Source organism: Calonectris borealis, chromosome 1 (genome assembly GCF_964195595.1).
Source record: "Calonectris borealis chromosome 1, bCalBor7.hap1.2, whole genome shotgun sequence".
NCBI lineage: Eukaryota > Metazoa > Chordata > Aves > Procellariiformes > Procellariidae > Calonectris > Calonectris borealis.
The window spans coordinates 44063344-44084940 of NC_134312.1; the positions used below are offsets into that span (position 1 = coordinate 44063344).

Genomic DNA, 21597 nt, shown 5'->3' on the forward strand with positions numbered 1-21597 from the left:
ATTAGTCACTTCTCTGTGGCTTATTAGGAGAGTTCTAATTCAGCCAACTCTCCCAACTCTGGCTCAAGTGGTATGAACTGAAGGCAAAGATTACTCTGTTATACTTTCTATCATGGAAGAATGCATTTGATCTATTTTTTGACTGTAAGAATAAATATCACAGTTTTCTGGAGGAAAAGTACTATAGAAGGAGCTGTTACTGAAATTGTATTAAAAACATAGTTCTAGAAAGTGAAAGACGCTTGCATATTTTAAGGTTGCTTCAGGGTATTCCAGCAACCCCTTGAAGTTAAAAAGAATAATATTGGAAAGAGCCTATTTCATCTTTTTCCAGAGAGCACAAAACCCCATCCAATTCCAAACCAAACTTCAAACTCAGAGTATGTTCTCCATGCCAAGAGAAGAGTCTCTTCATTGCTATACTAGCTTTACTACTAGCTTTACTGCTGCTATAGTAGCCTTACTATTTTATTTACTTTGTACTTTACTACTAGCTTTACTACTGATATAGTAGCCTTACTATTTTAATCACTTTATACTATACTGCTATATTATATGTACTTTATACTATACTACTACTGCTATACTAGATTTGCTACTTTATTTACTATTTTATTTTACTTTATACACTATTTTTGTTTTACTTTACAAAATATACTATTTTATTTTAATTTATATTACTTTACTATTTTATTTTTACTACTGCTATACTAGCTTTACTACTCTACTTACTACTACTATACTAGCTTTCCTACTGCTGTAGTAGAGGTAAGCATATGAGATCATAACACTTCATTGTAGAAAATATAGGTACCATCCTCCCATCTCAGTCTGAATTTGTGCATGACAGCTTGGAAAGGAAGTTTCCAATGTGCGATGAGCAGGTAGAAAGAGTAAGCAAGGAAAAGGTGCTGAGATATCTATTCCAAGGTTGGATTACATGAATGCACATGAAAAATGTAAGTATAGATCTAGATCTACAACAAGAGTTGAATATATATACTACATATATTTTTGCAAAGGTGATTCATGGACTACAAGAAGAGTTGCATATACATACTATATATACTTTTGCAAAGGTGATTCATGGACTAAGTCTGTACTGTCTTTGGAAGCAGCACCTTGACGCACACTGAAGTTTCCATCCAAAGCGTGTGCACCAGCTGCATCCACGTCGTTGCAATCTGTAGAATGCATCAAGAAGGCACATTGTGTCCCACATTGGTTTCCCCTGATTACAAAATCTTAGTAGTCATAGATCATTTTAGACCATTATTTTGCATTTATTGACACTCAATATCTGTTTCAAACACACACTGTAATTGTCCCAAACACAGCTGTGCACTCTGCTTCCCAAAGCCCGCAGCACATCACTCTGAATCTGCTCTGCAGACATCCCGCCTGTGAGTGGTCATTCATTTCAACTCCTCCACTGGGAGAACCAGGACAGAATCTGTTAAGCAAGTCCTAATCTCCTACCAGGGTAGACTGGGTCATAGCTACATCTGAGTGCAGTCTACCCTTTGCTGTCTGGCAACTTTGAACAGATGAAAGTAATTCCAGCTAGTGGAACAACATCCCTCTCCAGGCCTGGAATAGCTGAAAGCAGATTTTCAGGATGACAGTGAATTTCAGGACAAGAATAATCACATTTGCGCAGTGTTTGGCGTATTCCTCTGAAGCTCCTGATCTAAGAAGGAAGTCATTACCCCTTCAAGCTTAGTCATTCTTGGTCATTAGTTTGAGCTACGAGAATCTTCTGTCAAGATCATAGAGACGCACACAGACCTCCTGTATATCATCCATGACTGAATGGCTCCTCCAGAGCCAGGCATTACACAGCTTCCCCAACTTTTCAGAGCCATGCATGGCGTTCATATCACCAGCTGATCACCACCCTAGAAGATACAGCTCTGTAACAGGAGGGATGGTCATAGCCCCGCAGAGGTTGGCTCATGGCCTCTCTGACACCGATTTCATAAGGCAAGTGTGGGAAGCTGCCTCGTTTTTCCTGACTATGAAATTTAGCCCTGCATACAACAAATCTTTGTTCTCATATAGTTGTCTAACCAGCACCAGAAATAGAAACAGAACCCCAAATGGATCGTCTGTATACTACAAATACAGCTCTTTGTTGTATGGCAGTGAGGGTTAGAGGTCCTTGCACAAGGGTACATAGGTTGCTGGGATCCTTTTGGAGGACTATAAGCTGCCCAGACATGGTATGATAGCATCCATAGTGAAGACAGCCAAAACATGCCAAAAGCATCAGCTAGTCTCTGTACTCATGCTATGAGATGCCTTTTCTAGGACAGCCCCTGAATGTCTTCACCAACATATAGGCAGTACAGAAAGTCAGTGGACTATGAGTCAGTGGCAAAACCTGGGAGTGCAAAACCACAACAATATTGAAATACCCACAGTATGTTTGGTCAGAACATTCTTCATGTTCTGATCATCACTAGAGGGTCGGTGCTATTTTTCAGGGCTGCTCTGCTGACAACAGCATGGGACTGCCCAACTCCAGACAAAGGTGAATCTATTGCCACTGTGACTCCTGTAATCTATCGCAGCTCAGCCTGCAGAGTAGAGTGTGTCACAGTAAACGAGACATTAGATTGTAATTAAACTGGCAATTAAACTGGAAGTTACTTCAGCAAATAACCTTTTTTCCTCAAAGAAAATTGTCAAGTTTTTTTTAGGAGAAGCGACTGCAGGAAAAATCAAACAAGTTCTACTTAAATTAGAGTACAAGGGAAGGCAAACTAATATAAATCTTTTGGAAAAAGTCAGACTGACATTTTTAGGAACCCCTGTAAGACAAAAATGGCATGACCGGTTTCCTTAAAAAAAATCAATTTGGTCAGAGATAAAGCTTAATAACTTTCAGAGGGAAAGCCAAAGTGAAGAGTTAGTTAATAAAAAACCTTAGCATTGAACAGGCCTTTTTAAACTTAGGAATGAGTGACTGTTGCTCTAATAAATCCCTGAGGTTATTCTGTAGATATCTTTGTATTTATGAAGGAATAATGATTATAATGCCTTTCTGTCATTATGGTAGGGAAAGCGTGGGTCATAGATTCCAGCAGAAGGAAAAAAGTTAAGGCATGAAGGAGTCCACTGTAAGTCTCCGAATAACTTAATCTAGGCTCTCATCTTTAGAAAGAACATTTTAATTTAGAGTGCCAACATCAAAGACCACATGAAATCACCATTTCTTTGAAAATCCACACTTAAGGACAAGAAGATATTGGCCAAAATCCTTAAACTAATTAGTACCAAACACTCCTCTGGGCTGAACTTTTCCCTAGGATCAAATTACTGAGCTTAAGCTAGCAAGCTCTTAGTCCAATTTCAGCGTGGGCAAGGACGAGCTCCTAGTGATGAAAATCTTTATACTTTACCATCTCTGTCCTAAATTGCTTTTTAGTCTGTTTTCATTCTTTTCTTTTTGTTTTTTCTTCTACCCATTAAATAACATTCCTGACTAGTTACTTCTGCTCACATATAAACAAGAATTAAAACCAAACCGACGACTTAGTGAGTTTTCCATTCCTCAGCAGGAGACAATCAATTATTGTACTTCATCATCAGTCAGAATTCTGACTGCAGCCTTTACCTCCATCCCTAAGAGAAAAGGAACAATCCCGTTTCTTGCAGGAACAGGTCTAATGTCAAGGGTGAAGAGGACGATTGTGATTGTCCAGATCATTTCTCACTTAGGATTGGCAATGTTATCACAAAATATATTCTCTGATGAACAGGAAGGACGGAGAAGAAGGGAGGTAAGAGGACTAAAGAGGTCAAAAGCAAAACACTAGGAAGGTGATAGGGGATTCTCATTCACAGATTTATGAGCAGCTGGGGATGATCTTGCCCCAGACTAAGTAAGAACTATCAAGTAAGGAAGAAACTATGTTCCCAGTGTGCAACTGGAGTCTCTTAAAACTTCATATTTAAACTCAGGACTTGAATTAAAATTATGCACTGCTACATTAACTTCTTTAGGTCTCTAAGATAGCTTGATTTATTGAAGATAGCAGTCATGGAAACTGTACTTTTAAGACAGCAGGTCTTACTACAGTTTTATACCTGTGTAACTATGAGAAGAATTAGCTTCACTGGGTAGGATTTATTTTTTCTTTGCCTAAGTTTTTAAAAAACAAGAAAGTCTTTTTTTTTTTTTACATTAACATATCATAATGATTAAAAATTCAGCTTTGACTTGGATAAATATCTATCAAGGTTTGCAGTTACCAATGACCTTATCTTAACAACATTGTTACAGTCAGAGCGCTCTATTCCTTTCTTATACTCATGTAATTTGAAGGCTATAGCATATGCTGTAGGAAAAGCAGTATGGGAAACAAACCAAGCCTTTTAGTTTGCAAACAAAATGGTGCTGCTGACAGACAGAATTGCCAGAAGTAACTAGTTTACCATATTGCATACTGGCTAAAACATAACTATGAAGAAACCGAAATTAAAATTTCTTCTCTCCTAGTTATATTAATGACATATAATTTCCAGTTCATTTAGCCATGTGTTTTGCAAGCTTTTAGAAGCAACAGTAGTCTAAACATCAGAATTATACAGTGACTGCATTTCTGTAAGAGAAATAAATACATTTTAGAAAAAGGACAGAAAATATTATGAAATGGTGACTCCTGTAAAAAAAAAATCCTGACACTTCTATCATTTAGCATTTTAAATATAAATACTAGGGCAATTTCACTGTGCCTTTGAATGAAATGACTGTGTGAGCTAAATGAAAACAAACTCCCTTAGGAATTTATTTATCAGGCTACTGATATTCAAAAGTATTTACCGAAATTTAAAATACATTAACTAGTTTTTTACTGTAGTAAGTCTATCCCATTTTTTCCTCGCATGCTCTTGGCCTACTCTGCAAAGTTACATGGTAGCACTTGCCACGCTCCATGGCTGGGCTGGCTTTTTGGGCCATCTTATGGCCCAAATATATATGTCTGCTGCACGCTCAAGGTTTTGCGGACATCTCAAATTAGAGACATGAAATTCAGGAAGCCTGAAGCCATACGGTTTTACCGACATTTCAGTGATATTTTCTAATACATATATTCACCCTCACTCCACTCTCAGGTTGGTGTAAATATAAGCATATTTTGCACTTAGACAGGCAATTAATTCGAGTCTTTCCAAATGGAGTTATCCCTATTTTGTATTGGAGACAATGGAATGACAAGGACATCTCTTATGCACATTGTGACAATCACATGTATCCACTTGAAAAGACCTTGTTTAAATCTCAACCCTTTCCTCAGAGGTAACGCTGACTGCCATTACACAGCTCTTCCTCCTGCTTTGTGAAGGTCAGCTCCACAAAATGAAATTAGAAGTCCCTCTTTCCATTCTTTTTCTTAGATAGTCATCCATATGATGCATATGCTCACCACTGATTAGAAATTTTACACTGGGGAAGCCGTAATTAATGCTTACCACCATAGGGTAGGACTGGAGACTGACAATATCTGGGCACTCTGGAAGCTACAGTTCAGTAGTTCATCATTTCATATAGTAGATTCTGCCTGAAAAGAAAACCAGGACTTCAGTCCAGTTCGTCCTACCCGCACCGAAAACGCCGTTTTTCTGGAGTACCACCCTGAGTTCGACTTTGGAGAAAACTGATGTTCAAAGTGAAGAGGAAAATTAGGGATGCAGAGTTGTCAACCCAAAAGAGAATCCCTGAACTAGGGGCACCATCTACAGGGGAACAGACTGACACTGACTCAGATCTGTCCTTGCATTACACAGCTGACATCTGTGCAAAACATATGCAGGTTGGTTTGACGACACTTGAACACTCCTCGTAAAAGAGCATTTCCGATTTCATTTTTGTTTATGCCGTCACAGCGTCCGGGAGCCCTGGGCACAGAGCAGGAGCTCTGTGTGTTAGCTGCTACACAAATGCAGATTAAAAGAGACCATCTCTGCCTAAACAACTTAGAAGCAGCAGCAGATGCGTACAGATCAAACACAAGAAAACAATGAAATCAAACGACACATTGAGACAAACATCAGTCAGCGGACTAACAAGTTCTTTGATTTTACCCTTTGATTTTCAGCTAGAACTAAAACCAAGACAAAACCCCAACACTTGTTCTCCACTCCCTCTATCCAACTTGCAATCTCACACATTGCTCCAAAAATCACCTTCAAAGACTTACTTCATATGACGCTTTTGTTAGTTGCGTACAGCTGAACAGTTACTCCAGTATTTATTCATTTTACTGAAGGTTAATTCTCACTTTTGGGACTTAGCTTTCTCACTTTGCTTTAATGTCTTTCATGTTCTCCTGATGCAGGCTTGGCTTCCTGCCTAAGAATGTGCCTTCTAAATACATCATCATCACCCGGTATATACTGTGGAAACTTCACTGAAATCAAGGGTGGGATGACAGTGCCCTAAAATGGGATTCCAAGTTTTTAATTTTCAGCTGTACATGCCAGCCCTTGGATTCCCAGTCACCTGGAAGAAAAACCAATCGAGAGCAGGCGTTCATTTGCTAAAAGAAGTTTCAGAAATGTGTGCTTGAACTCATGCAATTGGAACTTCATTTCTCCCATCTCGCTAAGCAAAAGCCAATTCCTTTGTCTTCAGGCATGCAAACTACTCTCAAAATGAAAAACTTGAGGATAGAAAAGTCCAAAACAAAGGAAAAATAGGAATAAAATGACAATGAAGAAAAAGTAAAAGAATCTTTCTGTTAAAAATAGGTACCTGTAATCTTGTGCAACACAGGGTCAGTGAATAATTTCATGACAGCCACAGTTCAAACCCTTACAGTTTACAGTTCTAAACTCTGCCTGATAAGTAAATTAACATGCCACCAATATAATTTACTCATTCACCTGCCACTGATTTGCTTTCATGATTTGCCTGACTTCCCGTCTTGTACATCTAATTGTGGCGGTTGTGATACTTGGTCACACAAAAGCTGATGTACAAAAGAAAACCGATGGGCCCAAAGCCAGTGCCCTGGCTGCTGGTTTTGATGTGCTACAACTGCTGTTGCTCCTGAATTTGCCTGAATTTGCCTCAGTTCATTCTAGTATCAGCTCTTTATATGCCATAAAACTTGCCATGACAGGCCTGAGAGTATTTCGGTTTCATTGGCTTTGGCACAGGCTTTCTCCTTCTTTATGGAGCAAGCAGGAGTCTTTTACTTTCTTTTTATGGCTCATATTGCTTTCTAATCTTGAAGTTTTATCTTGAAGTCATAGTATACTATGACTATAGAGAGTAAAAAATAAAAATGGCAAAGACAAACATTGTATCATTTCTGGTCTTGCTTTTTTATTCCGAATCTTCCCAGATGCTGCTGTACCTCTGGCTCAGTCAAAGTCTAAATTAAAAACAAGGGATATGAAGGATGTAAGAGAATCTAGTTCTTGGCAGGAATTGCAGGATTCCTGATGGAACTTCTGAATGGTAGACACTATTTAAAATTCTCTTTGGATGCACTAATGCACATTAAAAAACCAAAACAAAATAGGTCTTGGGTTTAGAACATAATTTCTTCTGGATTTGTGTGTTTCTTCTTTTTTTCTCAAGATAGGATACCTTCTTCTTCCCTGAACACAGCTGTGGAAGACATAACAATAATAATAATAAATACAGTGTTCTGTGTTTTGTGAGTTTAGTGGCTAGCATTTGGCTAGCACTCCAAGCCTTCATCAAATGGCTCCAGAGCTCTTCTAGAACAACCTTGTCCATTCAGACATGACATGTACGTCATCCCTCAAGTTTCACAGCTTCCTTTGGTTTAATTAACATCATGACCGGACAGTAACTACCCTTTTCCTTGAGGATGCAGTAGTGAAATAAAACTTGCTCACAGGACTGGAGACCTCTTTCTGTATGAATAAGCTTTTGGGCCCGAAAGGAACCGAAGGAAGTATGTGTGCTAGAAGGAATGCAACTTTTGCAGCAATTTCTCCTTTGCAAATTACCAAGCTCAGAAAAGATTAGGCAAAATCTCCCCCACCACCCTCCCAGCCCCTGCCACACCTGCCCTTTTATTTTATTTATTTATTTTTTTAATCTAGCAGAAACATCATGTATGGACTACCAGAGTCAGAGAGCGAGGAAGTGATGGTATTCTCTTCAGGGCTACTGCTAGATGGCATTTCTGTTCCTTACTGTCTATACGCTAAGAGAGGGCCATTGGGCTAAAATGATGTTTCTTGTCTTTGCTCAAATCGTAAGACAGGGTATGATGCGTCATGCCTTGCAAATGCCAGACTCCCACAGACTTCTGGCTGTGTGGCTGTTAGGAACACAGCATCAAGTCCTCATAATTACTAGCATTGAAATGTGTGGGTTTTTTAACTGACCAGATAAATGATCCTAGAGAAAATAGTCCTTGATACCTATTGTATTGGGAGAGGGAAAACAGCCACATTTTAAAATCATACAGGGCAATCTGGGCACAGGTGACCACTTCTGCGTATGCAGTTTAAATTATGGTGGCTCCTCCTTTACGTAGCTCAGCAAGAGCTGATATTTGCTTTCCTTCTCATGACCTAATGTGCCCATACAAGAAAGACTCATAACTGTGACTAATAGACCTAAGAACACATGTCCAGCACTGACCCGATCAGAAAATGTGTATTTGAACTGAACTGGAAAAGGGCTGCGATTTTTAAAGGCAAATCCCACCACAGAAGCATAGGTGGGGAATGGCAGGACGACGTTCTGTTGAAGGCATAGTAAGTCACTTCTGGGATGTGCCTGGGAGATTCTTGGCTTTCTCAGTTACCTGCTAACGATGGCATAGGGGCTCCTCTCTTTGCCAACATTTGCTATTTATCATATTAAGCTATAATTTAGATAACTTTCACTCTTCGTGTACTAAGTGAAACCAACTAAATCGTTGTGGAATACATAACTACTTAAGTTTTCTCAGAAGAACTGTAATTCAGCAGCATCCTGTACTACTGTGCACCAAGCCTGGGCTAGAACCTGTATGTTCGGTACCCTGTGACCAATTAAAGGTTATGGGAAACTCTTACATAAATACCACACTATTATTTTTACAATTTTGCAGATAAAATTATGTTTTCCTCCTGTGCCTTTGAGGGTATGGATGCAACAGTAACGTATGCTGAGGAACAAAGAACTTAGTCCGTTGTGTTTTTAAAAGCTAAACTTACATCTAAATCTATTTCCATTTCCCTCTGGAAGCTGAGCAGCTTTTTATGTTATATTAAACATTAGACAAATAGGGTAGATCTAATTAAAAGTTGAAGAAATGTGCTTCCCTTAATTGAATTTGTTACAGTTACATTTTGCAGACCGATGTTAATCAAAGCTCCAGTTCAGAGTGGATGGATCAAGGGAATTAACTTAACCCTTCCGTGTCCTTACCTGAACACGCGATACGGTCTGCTCTCGTCTAAGCCACAGACGCCAATTACGACTCACCGCTCAGTCGCGACCGCCCGGGGCGGGCTGCCCAAGGGCCCGCCGCAGCGGGAGGGCCGCGCACCGCAGGCTCGTTACAAGCACCGAGTACCGGGGGGACAGCGGCAGCGGCAGCGGCTGGCGGGCATCGTCGCCGCCGCCTCCGCTTCCCGCCGCACCGCCGCCCTGACGGCCCGGGGCCAGCGCCGCGCCCTGCCCGGGGCTCCCGGGTCAGCCGGTGGCTGTGGCACAGCGCCTCGTGCCGCCCGTCGGCGACCCCACGGCGGCCGCGGGGGCCGCGGTGCCAGCCCCGGCCGCCATGCGCGGGGATACCCTTCTCGTTCCCACCCCCCATCCTCCCCCGCCACCCCCGCCAGCCGCTGCCCGGCCCCGCCCGACGGGGCGGACAGGAACCGCGCGGCGGCGGGATGGGCGAGGTCGGCGCGGCGGCTCCACCCATGCTGGGCGCCGGGCGATTGGCTGGCGGAGCCCGTCTCCCCGCCCCCCAGCCAATGAGGGCGGCGGGCCGGGGGTGATGGGCTGCCTCTCGCGGGAGGGATTCCTAGAGACGCTGCAGTGTGGCGGCGCTCCCGGCGCCGCGCAGCCCCCGTGCCGCCTCCGTGCCGCCTCCCCGCCCGCCTTGCCCTGCCCTGCCGTGCCCTGCCCTACCTTGCCCTGCCCTGCCCGCCGGCGGCCGCTGAAACTTAACGCCCGGCGCCCCGCCAGCCCGCCGAGCGCAGGGGGCTGGGGCAGCCCGCCTGCCGTGCGCGGGGGCGGTCCGCCGCGCACCCCGCCGCGCACCGCAGCCTCGCCCCGGGAGGGGCCCGGGCGCGCGTGGTGCTGCCGCGGGGAGAGGCTGAAGGACGAGCCGGCTGCGCCCGCCCCGGTTGCCAGGTAAGGCAGCGCTCCGGGGCCGCCCGCCGCTGCGCCCGGGCGGCGTCGCCTCGGGCGGGGGGGGTCTCCGCTGCGCGGGCGGGGGGAGAGCACATGCTCCGGGGGCGGCTGGCGGCGCCGCCTGCCCAGCGGCTCTGCCCGCAGCTGACGGGGGGCGCGGGCCCGCCCCCGGGGCGCTCCCGGCGGGGGGGCTCGGGGAGGGGGCGGCTCAGACAAAGGGGGCGCCCGCGCCCTCCGCCGTCGCCCCCCGCCCCGGCTGCGGGAGCGGGGCGCCGTCCGCTCGCCCGCCCTCCGTCCCTCCCTCTCCGCCGCTGCCCGGAGCCGGTGCCGAGGCGGCCGCCGGGCCAACTTGTTTCTCCGGGTTTCACCTGGGCGCCGCCGCGGTGCCCCCGCCCTCGGCAGGGTGGTCTGTCCCAGCGGGGGGCAGGGGGGGCACTCCCCCGGCACCGGCCCCCGGGTGCTGACCTCCCCTCCTGCCCGCAGGGCAACATCTGATCATTTGTGGATCAATTTACAAAGAGCCTTTCCTCCATTACTTAGAAAGGCTGTCAAGCTAATGCATTTTCTTTCCGTGCAATTTCGTTTTGTGTCCTCGGACATTATTTCCTTCATCTTATTTAATACCGCTTGCCTTGCTTTGATTTCGGGTATGTTATGGTCTGGTTCATGTGCGCACACGGTATGGATAGGGGATCAGCGCTCTGTTTAAAAGTTAATTTCGCCTATCAAACTCCTACTAGGTAGAGTAGTAAGGAAGTGGCAAAGAATGTTAATATTTCTTTTGTTTCCAGTCTTCTGAAATAAAGATATCAAACGAGTACCAGCTTCTGGTAGTCAGTATAGTAAGTAAATTAAATGTAGTCATTGGAATGAGCCTTTATGGCACTTTCAACAATCTGTAATTCAATCATCTCTGATACAAGCTGCCTTTTGCTATTATTCATCAGACCCAGCTGAGTGATTTCTGTCAGATGGGAAGTGGTAGAGAGAAATCTCTAGGTAAATGTAACTGAAAAGCTTTCCAAGTGGAGTCCTAAATGAGCACAGAAAAGCGCTTGGCCACAATATCGAGACAGATGTTAGCATCCAAATAAATCATTTCTTTTGATTGTCCGGGGGATGTCAAGTCTTATTTTCCTTATTTAATAGCCGTTTGTGGGTGAAGAAGAAGCAGCTCTGTGTTTATTACCTTGTAAACTCAGTGCAAAATGCTGTAGTGCAATAATATTTCACTGTCTCTGAAATAATATTTTCTGCACAAAGGTCAAAAGAGTAATTTTAGATACACATACATGCTGTAGACCAGAACTAGACTACTAATCAGCAACGGCGATATTTATCCTCTGACTGGCTATGCAGTGTGCCATCCGTGTTGTGTGTTAATCTGTTATGTGCTGTTTAAACTGCTTTATTGTCCGAGAGAGTTACTTCATCCTAAGAAACGGAAGATGATAGTTGTAGACCCAGGGGGCGACCCCTTTCTCTGGTGGGTTGATGTCTAGAGTTACAGGTGAGCAATTGTTTTAGGAGTGACCCTGAAAAGGGGAGGGGGAGGTTTTGGGTACAAGGACAAGCAGGCAGCAAACTAATTTGCTTTGTGAGTATATGAAATGACATCTTCTGCCATGCTTGAATAAACCTGCTCAGGAAAAGTGTAAGGAGATTCCACGTGTGTCTAGAATAGTATTTTCTTGTCTATCTTGGAAACAAATGACCTGTTTTTATGTCTTGAGAGTTGAATATCTATCTTTTTTCTTACAAGCTGTTTGGAATTGTAGTTCTATTAGTAGTGTCCGAGGGGAATACACTTTAATGTGGTCTATTACTTGGCTTGTGGTATAGTTGCTCAAAATTTGCATGCATGCAATTCATAAATTGAAAACTATATAGCTTAAAAACATAGTGTAGGCAGCTTGAGTGAGAAGAGATAATTTAAAAAAGAACCACAGGGCAGAAGATAATGACATACTGTAGGAAATAATCATACTCCTGCACTTGCAAAAGCATGAAATGTTCCAGTGTAGCCATTTCATACAAGCCCAATTTTCCTTCACATTAAGAGTGCCTAAGTGAGCCTTATTAATGTTTGATGCAAAAGATGCTAAATCCATTTTAAGGATTGATACTGGAATTTAAAGAGGTAGCTCACAGACTAACAGTGCAGTTCTAACACTTCCCCAGAACAAATGTGAAAAATAATCATTTACTGCGTATGCCACAGCAGCGCAAGTGGGATATAGCCTTCTCTGTAACAGATGGGCGAGAAGCCCTTTAAAACCATAGATACAAAACAGTTTTTGATTTAACAATTTAAAACGTCCTTTTACCTTAATCATAACTTAAATCGGATATAAGAGCCCAGAAGATGTTCAGCATCGGTTAGCGTGGTAGTTGAGAAGGTGTGAGATAAGGGAAGGTTCTGTTTGTCAGAAACCTAAGAAAAAAATCTATACTTTTCCAGCTAGCATAGAGAGACCGGAAACATAAAATCAATTTTTATGGTCTTTTGGCAGGGTTGGCTGTAATAAGTAAAAAGAAGCAGCAGCTTAGAGTCTTGGCAGAAGTTTTTAAGCCACTCAGCCGTACAGAACTCAGTTAATTGATGCTTCCTCACATGAAAATGAAGCTCTTACTTAGTATATGGCAGTCTTTTCTTATCCATTCAGCAGTCAGATTACAATTAAAAAAATACTTATGTGTGAATGTGTGTGGTTTTATATTTGTATACACATTTAAACACACAGATAAATTCTTACTGGGAACTGGGTTCCGAATAAAGAGTGCATGCAACCTCGTATTACCTGCTGTGGAAGAGACATCAAAGTTTGCAATACAATTGAAAAGGACAAGAAAATATTTCTGCATATCCAGAAGAAAAGCATGGAGAAATTATTATGCATGGGTACCATGATCTCCTTCCCTCTGCTGGTGATGCCTGTATAAATGTGCAGTTTCACAAAGAGAAATACTTCTATAGAATGTTTGTTTTAAACATTACTTGGTATCTAGGAGGAAGCTTAATTAGAAATACACATAAGGGAGGCTTGTTAGCCAACTATGAATTTGTGTTTACCGCTGACATTTACTAAAGATACTTGAGGTTAAAATAAAAGCATTTGCCAGACTGAATAAACAAAGCATTATGTTAACAAATATTTTCAGGATTGTTATGTATAAATGTCGTCTTTGCTAGAGTAGACTTTACTTCTTAATACACCCCAGTAAGAGGGAGGATTAGGAAATGTTGGTTAAACTGTTACATCTTTTACAGAAATACCAGATACCAAGGCAGAATGCATTAGGAGGAGGACAACTGACAAGGGCTCTTCATGATTTCTTCTGGTGAGAGGATAAGAGCAGGCTACAGGCAATCTCTTTCAGGGACTGGGCAGACTAGCCAAGTGATTTGTACAAGCAGCGTGTAGAAAAAGTTGTCCAGGTTAAATTAAAAAAAAAAAAGTTTTTCCTGAGGGATGTAATGACCAAAAGCTACATATGAGCTGTAATAAAAACATCTCCTTAACTATTATTTTTGACAAATGTCTAATCAGAATGTTTTAGAGTAGTCTGGCTTTCGTTTTCTGTTGTTTTTTTTCCCCAGTGACTTGATGAGTAGCTCTTCATGGGTCTTCCATTTACTAGAAATGCTTTTGAGGGAGTTGATTATTTTTCTTAATCTGTTTTCTTATCACTACTAATCTAGAGGTATTTCCTCAGAACAGCAGGCACCGAACACTTCTCTTTCTCCATCCTAGAGGGAGCGATGCTGCCATCTTCTAAATTCTCGGAGGTTTGCCAGCTCAGGATGCCACTTCTCTTTTCTAGCCATCCGTAAAGATGCTGGGAGAAATGTGTCGGAACACAAAGTCAATCTAGAATGTCTCCTGTGTGGCATAGCTATCTGATAAGCTAATAATATTTATATGGTTCCTTTAAATGGAAGACCATACAAATTTTAAAAAGTGTCACCAGAAATTATCCAAACGAACTAGTTGTTTTTCATGAATAATTGCATTAATATTTCAGGAAAATAAAATTTTATTCAGAAGTAGCTAAAACCAATTTGGATACTTTAATGATGCTGTCTACAAGTTTCCTAGGCATTATTCAGGATTTATGGTAGTACCCAAATGTACTGTAGTAATTTTAATAATGTAGCCATGGTTGTAGTGACTAGGTACTACAGTGCCTCAAATAGGTAATGATACATGCCTCAAAGCTGCTCGGTGATGACTTAATGAAGTTGATTATAAACCTATTTACAAGGTCTGTTTTGTACTTTTATCTTAAGGGTATTGTTTTCCTATGTGTGGTTGAAAATCAGTGTAGCAGTTGCAATATGAGAAGGCTGGTGACGTTGCCCAGCTTGGCTCCGAGACACACAGTTGCCTGCAAACTCCCTCATCTGTTTGAATAACCATGTAGATAGGGCAGTTGAAAATAATTGGAATGCATTTGTGGAAGGTGCTGTGGAAATGAAGACTCCTTGACATATGGTTTATCTGGTTTAGGACCCTGTCTGTAACAGTAACACTTTTTCTAGAAAATGTGTACATCATTGACAGGCGGACATTAGACCTAGCTCTTTTTATTTGGAACACTTAATGACCACTTGTAACATGTAGCTTTAATTAATTATAATTTTTTTCACTTCTTTCCAAAGCTATGGAGAGTATTTGTAATCACCTATTTCTATTTGATTTCCATCACCAAATCTTAGAGTTGGGAAGAATTCTTAGAAGAATATGTGACAATTACAATTAGAGTGGGGTTTTTTTTTTTTAAAAGACTAAATGTGGTAACTTAAGGAAAACTTAGTGGCATGGTGTTGTTTTGATAGAAGACACAATCTATTAGCGAATAGTTGAGGGTTAAAGATTGATAGTGTAATACATCCCAATCAAAATAGTTTTGAAAGCTTTTTTATTAAAAAAGAACTGTTTCTGTTTCTTGCTGAAATTGTAAGCTTTATGTTTTGACTTCAGTAAGGCATTTGATTTAGCTTAGGGTGATGTTCTGATTGTAAGCAATAATACTGTAGAAGGGCACCGTTGTTGGTGTGAACAGATTAAAATTTTTTTACTTAATAGATTGCAGAAGAGATAGTGTATGGGGAATCACCATCTCCATTATTCCAACTCTATTCATTACTTTTAACAATGATCTGGAATAAAATACAAAATCCATATTCATGAGACTACTTCTGATTTTTTGGTGCCAATTTTAACAAATAAAGTTGGAAAAAGTGCTATTATAGACCGATTTCATTTGGTTTCTCATCCTACTACATCTGAATAGGTGTTTTAACAAAGTGAACTGTAATACTTTTGCCTACTTCCAGTTCAAAAAAAAAAAAAAAAATCACAATTTCCCCCTAAAGAGTGGCTCTGAGAAAAGACTTCGGGATTACATCCAGGGAACATCATCTGTCATTATTTTAAGGAGCAGAGAAGCCATATGCAGCTGCAAACACTGAAGTGTTGAGAGGAGGAAAGATGCCCAACTTCAAAAAGGATGCTGGACGACTAGAATTAGTTTAGAGTTGCGTCATTTGGGATGTGCCAAATCTGCTTCTTACCGAGACTCCTAAAAGCTTACCATTCTCTTTGGAAAGCTGTATATGCTGAGAGCTTCCTTGATTCCAACACCGTGAAAATACTGTACAAATTAATTGTACTCTCATACGTAAAAGTTCACGCAGCAGCCTGGTCGGGCATGCAAGCTACAAGAGCTCAGACTGGAAATAAGGTATCAATGTTTTGTCTGTCAGAGTAGCAAGTGTATGGGCCAGCTCACCGAAGAGATTGCACCTTTCCACTTGAAGTTTCTCGATCAGTATTTCCTTTCCTTTTAACTAGACCAGGTGCAAGTTCTAGATGTGATGTAGAAATTGCTGTGCTTCTGATTTGTGTTAATCCATGAGAACAGAGTAGATAATCAGCTCTCCTCCTGGCCTTAAAAATCACTAACTCATTGAACTTGCTGCCATTAGCTCTCATTGAGTCTCTTGGATTAAATCATACTTTTTGTAAGAGGTGTTGCGACATGTTATTCTTGTAGTGTGAAGAGGTTCTGTCTGACCTTCTCTTAAGCTGCCCTTGTATGTTATAATCCTATTTTTGTCCCACCTTACTGACATCAATTTCTGCTTATTTATCTAACTGGCGTTAATCTTTGAGATGTGATTTAAAGCCCATTGAAATTGATAACCGTTTCTTCCATTTATTTTGTTTCTCTGATGTGTCTTAAACCCATAAATTCTGCTTATTAATAGGAATTCTGTTTAAAAAGAGAATGCCTGTTACTCTTTCAAATGTGGGAGGACCACTGTCATGTGTCTCATCAGTCTGGCCTGGGCTTGTGTAAATATGCCTTAATTAGTCTGCAGATGCCTGTCAGTCAGATGCTACCTGAAGGACTGTGTTCTGCCAAACGTGCTCTGGAGCTGGCCTTGCAAGTGGCAATCGTTGGTCTTGGCACCTGAGCCAGGGAACCCTGTCATGCATCTGCTTTGCACCAGGATAAACTTGTCTTGGCGCGAATCTTCCAGTCCTCTTTCCATGTGTCAAGTCATGGTTGATTGATTGGTGGTATTGGTACCACAACAGGTGTCCCTTCAGAGAGGGATACAGCTCTACTGAAGTGGCAGGTAAGAGAGCGTCCTCCCACTGAATTGCCAAAGATACGTCCTTGAGTAGTCCAGACAAGGGTGTAAGACACACATTTTTGACTGTGAATGTAGTGATGGTTGAATTACAGGCTTTCTGCATCCTGAAATTAAAGTTTACCTCTTTTCTAACAGCCCAAGTGTTGAATTAAAGTTTACGTGTTAAACTGTTGCATTTGATAACTGTATCTGGGACATACCAATATTTCCTCAGGAAAAGTCTGCCAGTAGATGCCTTTTTATTTTTTCCATAGTTTTCATTTCATCATAGTTGTTTTTCATATACTAATAACAAGGAGTTATCTTGCGCTTGCTCTTCAGATTCAGCTTTCTTACTTCAAGCTTTCTTAGCTTGCTCAGCTGCTAGTTAGAGCAGAGAAACACCAGGAAATATCCATGTGACCTTGACAGAGGTCGGTTGCTTCTTCATGATATGCTGTAGCTGCGTAAGGCCTTTGCTGCTCTTACCTTGTATATTTGTTTTATTTTTGTAAATCCTGCATAATAGGATTTTATTTATGTGTATTTTATTTAGTGCTCTTTTAGCTTGCTGAGAAAATGCTAAAAGTGAAAACTTCAAGTAAAATAATCTGGGACAAAACCACCTGAAGTCACGTGCTATAGTTCTCTCTTGCATTTGTCTTTTTCAAAATATATGTCCACTTTTAATAATGACTTGGAACTACTTTAATGTTTGATATGCAAATACTGGCTTTACAAATCGTACACTGGCTAATAATTGTGAGCTGTTTACTCTAGAATAAATTATTCTTTATAAATATTGATGGAACTTCTGTATTGTTATAGGTGAGCAAGGCATAAAACTCACTATAAAAATCAGTATTTTAGAAGAAGAATACTAATAATAAATATTTTATCTCAGTATCAACTCAGACTTTTGAACTGAGTGCATGAGTCCATGGTAGGGTCAATTGGCTTCCAAAGCAACAACCAGTCGAACGTCCATTAAAGGGGATGAACCAGACTTCTGCAGGCATAGTAGAGACTGTCTACACTGTTACTGAAGGATTCAAACGTATCCCTAAAGCCAAAGCCTTTTTCTGCCTTTCCAGATAGCTCATGGATATCTGTACCCATCAACAGGATTCCCAAATGTATTGCATATAGGTGAAAGGAAAAAGAATTGGCACCATTTTAATGGAACTTGTCAATATTGCTCTAGCTATAGTTTTTCGAATTTCCTTTTAGTATTAACATGAAAATGGGAGCATTTAACTTGCTTTGGGTTGAAATTTGGCTCTTACAATGGCTCTGTTCTTCAACTACTGTTACCTTAAGTGTTCAATAGTGTTAACTGATTTCACAGAATAAAGCTAAATTATTTGCTGGGAGGGATTATCACCTGGCATCCCTTAGTCTGTGGTGTTACTGCCTTTTCCCCCTCAGTACTGTGACCTTTTTTGTGATGAAGAAAACTAATCTCTTCTGGGGAGTTGTCCTGGTTTCGGCTGGGATAGAGTTAATTTTCTTCCTAGTAGCTGGTATAGTGCTGTGTTTTGGATTTAGTGTGAGAATAATGTTGATAACACCCTGATGTTCCAGTTATTGCTAAGTAGTGCTTATGCTAGTCAAGGACTTTTCAGCTTCCCATGCTTTGCCAGGTGCACAAGAAGTTGGGAGGGGACAGAGCCAGGACAGCTGACCCAAACTGGCCAAAGGGATATTCCATACCATATGACATCATGCTCAGTATATAAACTGGGGGCAATTGGCCGGGGGCGGACGATCGGTGCTTGGGAACTGGCTGGAAGTTGGTCGGTGGGTGGTGAGCAATTGTGCATCACTCATTTTGTATATTCTATCATCATTATTATTATTTTCCCTTCCTTTTCTGTTCTATTAAACTGTCTTTATCTCAATCCACAAATTTTACTTCCCCCCCCCCCCTCCACACTGGTGTGTGGGGGAGTGAGTGATCGGCTGTGTCGTGTTTGGCTGCCTGCTGGGCTAAACCACAACAGGAGGTAAAAACCCAACCTCTTAGCATAGTTTGCAGTGTTGGCTTTAGATGTTTTAAGTAGGTGAATGTGTGAATTTGAAAGGATGAACACGAGGGTGGACAGAAGGCCATAGGTGGATGTAGTGAGTACTGAGCCTAGTTGAAGACATATTCAGATTGTTATAGGTAACAAGTTATTCAAGGGTTTTTTTCTTCCATTAGGCCAAATATTGGCTATTTCGTGGGTCCTTTTGGGATAAATGTGTTGATTTTTGAATAGCTTAGGAGTTATGCTGATGAGACAATGTAAGCACTTACCCTTAAACTGTGAAAAATACTAGTTCAGCCTGTCCTACTTACAGCCATAGTGCTGGTAAGATACTTAAAGGTAGTTGCTTCAATCAGGCTTAGAGATGATTGTGGTGAATAGATTCTAAGCACAAAGTTTGAGACGTGTATTGTAAATAAAGTAAACTGAGCTTAGTGTTTATCTCATGCTGTGGTGCTTATAAAAAAAATAGTGGGGGAACGTACTGAAACTTTCTCACCCATAAAGACCATCAGCAAGTCTCTAAATTGTGATTAGTCAAGTTTGTTTTAGTTTAAAGCTATTGTTTCATTATTATTCGTTGTATGAGTTTTCTGTATGTGAAACTTTAGTAGGACTGGGAGGAACTAAAGGATTAATAGTGAAGTGTGCAAGTGGAGGGGCTGTATGTTGTCCATGATGGTCAAAAACTCTGTACACGTTGGTGCTGAGATAAGATGATGTCCTACATGATCGCTGCATAGCAGAGATGGAACCAATGGTAGCTAGTTAGTCGCAGCAGGTTAGTCTCTAAGGCTTACGTGCAATGAGCATATTCACCATAGGGGCCAGTATCCTTGCAAATGTGGATACAGTCGAAGCAAATACAGTAGCTGTCAGTTGCAACAGTAGTGAATACATGGTTTTTTTCCTAGATGAGGTGCACAGAGCTAGCCTGCAATGGACACATGCTGGAATTTTGTTTCCTGCTACAAAGCAACTGCTTCACGCCACATCGCTTTTTCCATGGGACTTGGCCTAATATTGTACATCCAATTCTGGCTCGCTTAGACCAGAATTCTTGTTAACGTATTTCTCAGTAAACCATATTTCCTTTTATTAGATGAGCTGAATTAGATCCCAGAAGTTTAGATTTTTTTTTTTCCTTCAAAGGACTTATAGATGAGTTGGAAGGCAAGACAAAAAGTCATTTATTGTCACCATCACTTAGAATAGCTAGTTAGGTTTTTAAACCTATCTTGTTTTTGTAGGCTGCTTGCTTGCCTGGACACATGGGAAAAATCGAAAGCAGTATTTTATTTTTTTGGCAAACGTCCTAACATGTGGTGGGCAAGTTTCTCCTTTTTTTTGATGTGGAATAAAGGAAAAGATCCAGGGGCAATGGCTCACTTTTCCACATCCTCCATTAACACAGTGAATTCCAAATGTGGGTTGTAACCGGTGACAGCTGTTTCATCAAGAGCTGCTCCATGTTTGTGAGAAGCAGTGTTTGCTCTGCAGTCTCTTTAGAAGAGGGCCTGACATATCTTGTAATGTGTTTATACTGTGCCTAACGTAATAGGATCTAAATCTTTGACTGGGGATGTGGACTGTTGTGCAAAACAAATAATAATTAGCCCAAATGTTGAAAAAGTGCCATTATTTAAGGCTCCCAGAGATCAATAAACAATTCATTGCTGTAACCATATCAACCTTCTTCTTCAAAGGGATTTTAATTGTATCATGGAAACTTCATACTTGAAAATGTGAACGTTGTCCGTTAGGCACTCTGCTAGATATAAGTACAGTTTGCTGGTCATTGAGGCTGTACGGTTCATATTAGGGGACTTGGACACTCCGTTTAGAGCTCTAATTAGAAACTATGCTGAGTTATTCTTTACAACCTCTTTTCCTTCATCCTGGTATACTTATGAATTTATCGGTTTTAAAAAGAGAAAAAGTTTCCTGTTTCCCAGTAATCTGATTTGCCACTTTCCAGTTGAAAACTGGGTAAACTGTTCGGCTTGCTGCTGAAGAAAGCTATTTTATGCATAATGCCATGTTCATAACTGGGATTTGAATTATTTGCAGGTGGGATGGTACAAAGGGGCTGGATTTTAGCCTTATGTGGCTGGGAGGGAATTTATCTGGCATAAAGGAGATAAAATAGTTCCAGCTCCAGTAATATTTAAGAGACTAGCTACTTCATGCCAGAAAGCAATTTCTAAAGGTTTCTATGATAGAGGAATTAGCAAAGTTCTGCTACATCAGCTTCCCCAATACAGTCTATCTGTCTGGAGGCTGATGTAATTATTGGAGATTTCTGCTCCCCCTTTCAATGAGAAGTTGATACAGGAGAACATCTACTCCTACTCTGATATATGATAGTGTAAATGGGCGAAACAAATCAAAAGCCGAAACCATAACTGCCCCGGTAGCCTGTCTTGAAGGTAGACCTGAAGATTTCAGGTAAAGATTTTAGGATTAGCTTTTTGTGAAGTGTACAAGTCTGTATATGTCAGACGGTCATTTATATTACGTAGGAACCAATCAAAGTAGTGTCCTATTGATGTGGTGAAACATAAATCCTGTATGACAGATGG

The 21597-nt window shown here is 41.3% G+C and overlaps 1 protein-coding gene across 2 annotated transcripts in view; it reads left to right on the plus strand.

The window, feature by feature from the left end:
• Positions 1–10238: 10238 nt before the first annotated feature.
• The window catches only part of SYT1 (synaptotagmin 1), a 357183-nt gene continuing 345824 nt past the window's right edge, over positions 10239–21597 (plus strand). The window contains exon 1 of one of the 2 annotated variants that reach the window (XM_075150488.1): positions 10239–10339. The gene's annotated coding sequence lies outside the window, so the exon portion shown is untranslated. The remainder of the gene's footprint in view (positions 10340–21597) is intronic. The other variant, XM_075150480.1, reaches the window with a different exon arrangement.